This window comes from Cebus imitator, unplaced genomic scaffold (assembly GCF_001604975.1).
Source record: "Cebus imitator isolate Cc_AM_T3 unplaced genomic scaffold, Cebus_imitator-1.0 Scaffold192, whole genome shotgun sequence".
In the NCBI taxonomy this organism is placed as follows: Eukaryota; Metazoa; Chordata; class Mammalia; order Primates; family Cebidae; genus Cebus; species Cebus imitator.
In genome coordinates, this window is record NW_016107507.1 from 3,236,734 (window position 1) to 3,242,733 (window position 6,000).

The following is a 6,000-nucleotide window of genomic DNA, read 5'->3' on the forward strand; positions in this document are numbered from 1 at the left end:
CTTCAGGTGAGGAGACAGACTAGGAGCAGGCCACATGGCTAGGTCCCTGAGCAATGGCCAAGCATCCGGGGCTGAGGTCCCTGTGGGGCAATGGGCTTTTGACGGATGCTCTCCTGGACTTATTCCTCTGACTCCCTTGCCAGGGAGGCTGTGACATTATGGCTCATCACTCACCAAGGCCAGAGGCAGAGGGGATCCCTGTACTCAGACCCGTATGCCAGGGCACTCCCCCAACATGGACCCTACCAAGGGTCTGGGGTCTTCTTAGAATCGAAGATGAATTCTGTAACAGTGATTTCATTCAGAGAAAACAATTCAGTGCAAGGGAAACAACAGGCCGAGAGAGGAAGCACGGATTCTGGCCCCACCCTGCCCCTAAATCACTGTGCAGCCTCAGTTTTCCCACTTGTGAAAACAGGGGCTTGCTCCCAGAGACACCCCCATCTCACACGTCCTACTTACCTGGTGCGCAGAGGCAGGCCCCCGTGCAGCAAGGCCATTGCACAGCCTGCTCCTGAAGGGGTGCCTAGCCTAATCCCCAACTGTTCTGCTAGAGTTGGTTTTTAACAGAGATGAGTTCAGAAGACCAATTTAATTATGTCCTCCTTTCCAAAGAGTAGTTTAAAATGTAATAAAATAACACACATTTGGGATCTAGAAGAAACTATGATCAGGAAAAAGCGTCTGTGGCCATAAATGGTTATCACAGACACTGTCGGGACCAGACAGATGTCGGTGGGGAGAGGGGTGCTTGGGACCCTGAGTCCCAGCATACTGTGATTAAGCATGGGTCACAGGAGCCAAGCTACTGCCCCCATGACAGGGCCTCACCCATCACACGTCTGCTGAGTGACAGCGGATCCCTTGCAGGGTCACCGCAGTCTGCCAGTAGCCAGACCAAGTATGGCCCCAGAGCTGTCAGGGTGCCCACACTCAGGTTGGGGAGCCACCCAGAGGTGTGTGAGAGCATCTGGGGAGAAGTGGCCCCTCAAAGGAACACAAATCATAAAGGGATATTCAAATCTCAGCAGTGCTGCTGTAGTGTGCCAGGGTCATAGGACAAAGAAGAGTCAGAAGACACCACCTCAACCAGAAGGGCTGAGGAGACCTGAGGACCAGCCCATGGCCTCCGGGGTGGTTCCGGCAGGGAATGGATGCCCCAGCAAGCCTGCAGTCTTGGTAATGGACACAGACTCCTGCCACGGAGATATAAGATGTGGACATTCAGGAACACTGGCTGGGGTACGTGGAGATGCTTAGCACCACATCTGTAAGTTTTGTGAACCTCTAAAATAATTCTAAAATTAAAAGTTTATGAGGAAAATAAAAATAAATGAGGCTTAAATTCACAACAGGAGTCAAACAAAGAGGGGTATTTAGGAAACAGATAAGCTTTCCACCTCTGCAGACTGAGCATCCAGAAGGTCTGTGGGGCTCCAACAGCTCTGGGGCGGGAGCGGGAGACAACGGAAGGGCCTGCTCCCGGCCTGTCAGAGCAGGGTGCCCTTCTTACATCTGACTTCTCAGGGAAAACCTGCTCTTCCGTCTTCATTAGAAAGCACTAGGGCTACTGACACAACGCTACAACTCTAGGGGAGAAAGGGCTTAAAAGTGAGTGAACTCAATAATTAGATAACTGCACATTAAACTATAGTGAGGTATTCTTTTTCACCTTTAAGGTTGAACTGACAAAGATCAAAAGCTCAGGAAATGTGTTGCCCAGTGTGTAGAGAAATCAGTACAACCTATCTGATGATTTTTAAATCTGAAATGCAATATCCTTCAGCCCAGCAACTTTACTTCTTGGAATATATTCAGCAGATACGCATGCATACATGCACAAAAACATACAGACAAGGATAGCCACGGAGCAACACCGCAGTGGCCTCGGATGAGAAATGAGCTTCATGCCAACCAAGGGAGGTGGGGAAGTGCAGGAGAAGCATATTTGCTGGAGCCCTAGCGGTCGAGATTGAGGACCCAGGGTCCCTGCAGAACCACATTCATAGTGCACCACTGTTTGTGTGAGGAGAGGGAAAGGGGGTGGCTGTGGAAACAGGAGGCAACTCTGGAGCTGGAAGGGCGCTGGTTCCAGAGACAAGGACGCGGAGAGGCACGCATTCCGCTGCATTTCTTTCATACTCTCTCTCTCACTCTTTTTAAAATTTTTCTTACCATGTGCTAATTTTGTTCACAACATAAATTCGATCAAAAAAATCCAAGAGAAAAAAAAGCAAACAATCCCATCAAAAAGTGGGCAAAGGATATGAACAGACACTTTTCAAAAGAAGACATTTATGCACCCAACAAACATATGAAAAAATATTCATCATCACTGGCCATTAGAGACATGCAAATCAAAACCACATTGAGATCTCACACCAGTTAGAATGGCGATCATTAAAAAATCAGGAGACAACAGATGCTAGAGAGAATGTGGAGAAATTGAAATGCTTTTACACTGTTGGTGGGAGTGTAAATTAGTTCAACCATTGTGGATGACAGTGTGGCAATTCCTCAAGGATCTAGAACCAGAAATGCCATTTGACCCAGCAATCCCATTACTGGGTATATACCCAAAGAATTATAAATCATTCTATGATAAAGACACATGCACTTGTATGTTCACTGCAGCACTGTTTACAATAGCAAAGACTGGGAACTAACCCGAATGCCCATCAAGGATAGATTGGTTAAAGAAAATGTGGGCCGGGCGCGGTGGCTCAAGCCTGTAATCCCAGCACTTTGGGAGGCCGAGGCGGGTGCATCACGAGGTCAAGAGATCGAGACCATCCTGGTCAACATGGTGAAACCCTGTCTCTACTAAAAATACAAAAAATTAGCTGGGCATGGTGGCACGTGCCTGTAATCCCAGCTACTCAAGAGGCTGAGGCAGGAGAATTGCCTGAACCCAGGAGGCGGAGGTTGCGGTGAGCCAAGATCGTGCCATTGCACTCCAGCCTGGGTAACAAGAGCGAAACTCCGTCTCAAAAAAAAAAAGAAAATGTGGCACATATACACCATGGAATACTATGCAGCCATAAAAAAGGATGAGTTCATGTCCCTCACAGGGACATGGATGAATTTGGAAATCATCATTCTCAGCAAACTGACATAAGAACAGAAAACCAAACACCACATGTTCCCACTCATGAGTGGGCATTGAACAATGAGAACACATGGACACAGGGAGGGGAGCATCACACACTGGGGTCTTTTGGGGGATGGGGGGGAGAGTAGAGTGACAGCAGCAGGTGAGGAGATTGGGGAGGGATAACATTAGGAGAAATACCTAATGTAGATGGAGGCAGCAAACCATCATCACATGTGTATACCTATGTAACAATCCTGCAAGATCTGCACACGTACCCCTGAACTTAAAGTATAATAAAAAATACAGATAGATAGATACACATACACATATATAGTTGGAGAAATAAACATTTCGACAGGTAGAAAAACAGACTGAAGTTTTAAATTGTATTTTTAACAGTCATTCTAAAAGAATTATTTATCATTATATATTTGTATGACTGTTACAAGTTGAAATAAAAAACATGGAAGTATGCTTTTAATTGACCAGTGTTATACAGAGAGAGTGAATTAAATAATTTTATGCATATGAAGTCACTAATAATTTGAGCACATAGAGTGTTCTACATTACCTATATTTACTTTTTAATTCTTGTAACAGCCCCATGAACTATCTACTGTTATTCTCATCATTCCCATCTGGCAGGTGAGGAAGCTGAGGTCTAGGGAAGCTCATCAGTTGGACTAAAGGCACACAGTCAATAAGTGGTAGAGCTGAGATTTGAACCCTGGCCCTCTGGTGTTACGCTTTCAACCAACTGCTCGTTACTGGTATCTTATTGTGATGATTTTGGAAAACACTACTTATTTATTTGAAATGTATTAATAACCTTTATTCATTTACGAGTTTAGTAAAGAAAAAATTACTATATATTCAAACAAGGTACATAATTTTCTCATTTATCATCTGCAATTTGTTTCTCTATGCTTTGGGAAATGAAAAGCTGTAATATCAACAAAAAAAATTTAAATGAATAAATGCAGCTGATGCTTTAGCAAAATAAATAAATATAAGAAAAGACAAGTGGGTCACTGAGTTCAATTTTCCATGTGATAAAGGCACAATGCATTCAGCAGAAGGTTAGTCGTTTCTTGCCCTCAACCGGGTACAATTATGCCCTGCAGGAGGCAGTTGCCAATTTCTGGAGATACTTTGAGTTGTCACGACTGTGGGCAGGGGATGGGTGCTCCTGGCATCTGGTGGCTGGAGACCAGGATTCAACATCTGCAGTGCATGGAAAGCCTCCACACAAAGAATTCTCCAGCCCAGATGTCAGCAGAACAGAGGCTAAGAAACTCTGCCCACCATACACACAGTTTCCCTAGACAGTGTCTGCTATGGGGCTAGTTTCAATTATTAGAAAGGTTTCCCTCAAACTGAACCCAAATTCTGCCTGCATAAAGCTTCCTGCTCTAAACTTTCACTGAGCACTTGGTTCCTTCCCAGCACTGTTCTTGGGACAGCTGTTTTGCAGAAGGAATTAGAGAAAGAGACAAATGAGGACATGACTAAGGCTCAGAGTCCCTAGACCTTGAGGTCCCAGGGAAAGCAGCTTCACCCTCCTGTTGCCTCCAAGATTCCCCTCTTCTTCACTCGACGGAGTGAAGGATGGCCCTTCAAGTGGCCAAAGGGACTTCCCTCAACATAAATACCATCAGGTCACTCCTGGTATTGCCTTCAGGGCCACGAACAAAGATTTCATAAAGTGTTTTTTGTTTTGTTTTGTTTTTTGAGACAGAGTCTCACTCTGTTGCTCAGGCTGGAGTGCAGCGGTGTGGTCTTGGCACACGGCAACCTCTGCCTCCTGGGTTCAAGCAATGCTCCTGCCTCAGCCTCCCAAGCAGCTGGGATTACAGGTACCTGCCACCACACCAGGCTAATTTTTTATATTTTTAGAAGAGACAGGGTTTCACTATGTTGGCCAGGCTGGTCTCGAACTCCTAACCTCATGATCCTCCCACCTCGGCCTCCCAAAGTGCTGGGACTACAGGCATGAGCCACCACACCCAGCCCACAAAGTGTTTTTTGTGGGGGCAGGGAGTGGGGGGACAGTAGGGAGGAGGGCCTCAGTAAGGCTGGGCTCATCCTCTGAGTTCCACAGACTCAGGCCACGCAGGTACAGGCTCCCTCCAGTTGCATGCTCTGTAACCTCGAAAGGGAGTTATTCTCGTTGCTGGCTTAGCTTTGAGAAAGGCTGCGTCTGGCCTGGGGAATCATTTCTCACAGCCCCCAGGCTAGAATGGACCTCTCACTCTGACTCCAGAGCTCACCTGGAGCTGCCCCCCTCTACCTCCCAGTCCCCTGGTCCCCAACACAACTCCACCAGTCACAAAGACAAAACTATCTTTATCCAGATGTACACCTGCAACAGGAAGTGACCTGCCTGCCCAGAGCCACACAGCGCAGGACACAGGCCCTGCCCCCAGAGCATCTGGGCAGCACTCAGATAAACAGGTCTGCAGAGCTGTGGTTCTGCCCCCAGCTGCTGCTCAGAGACGGGGAGAGATGTGCAGTGGCTGCCCAGACCTGCAGACACATGACTGCCCAGGCACCCAGCCCCCTGTTGCAGGGGCCTCTAGGGAGGTGACTGTGCTTCTTGTTTACCTGCCCATCGCCACACATCCACCTCCTTCTCCAGGATCCAAGTCACTAGGTACACAGTGGGCAGGTGGCACAGACAGCCAATGGCAGGGTCAAGGGCTACCCAGCAAACAGGGGGCCCATGCTGCCAGAAAGGGGACCAGTCTGTGAGGCCAACGGGCAGCTCCAGGGACAGATGGGCACTAGGTGATCCAGAGGGCTGGCCATCCAGACACAGTCTGGGATCATCAGAGTCACATAACAATACTGTGCCTAGATAACCTCACCCAGGGCTCCTCCATCCCTCACCTGGAACACCCCCATCA

At 47.6% G+C, this 6,000-nt stretch overlaps 1 protein-coding gene across 3 annotated transcripts in view; it reads right to left on the bottom strand.

Moving 5' to 3' along the window:
* PHF2 (PHD finger protein 2) overlaps window positions 1-6,000 on the bottom strand; it is a 108,114-nt gene that overhangs the window by 88,720 nt on the left and 13,394 nt on the right. The window lies entirely within an intron of this gene.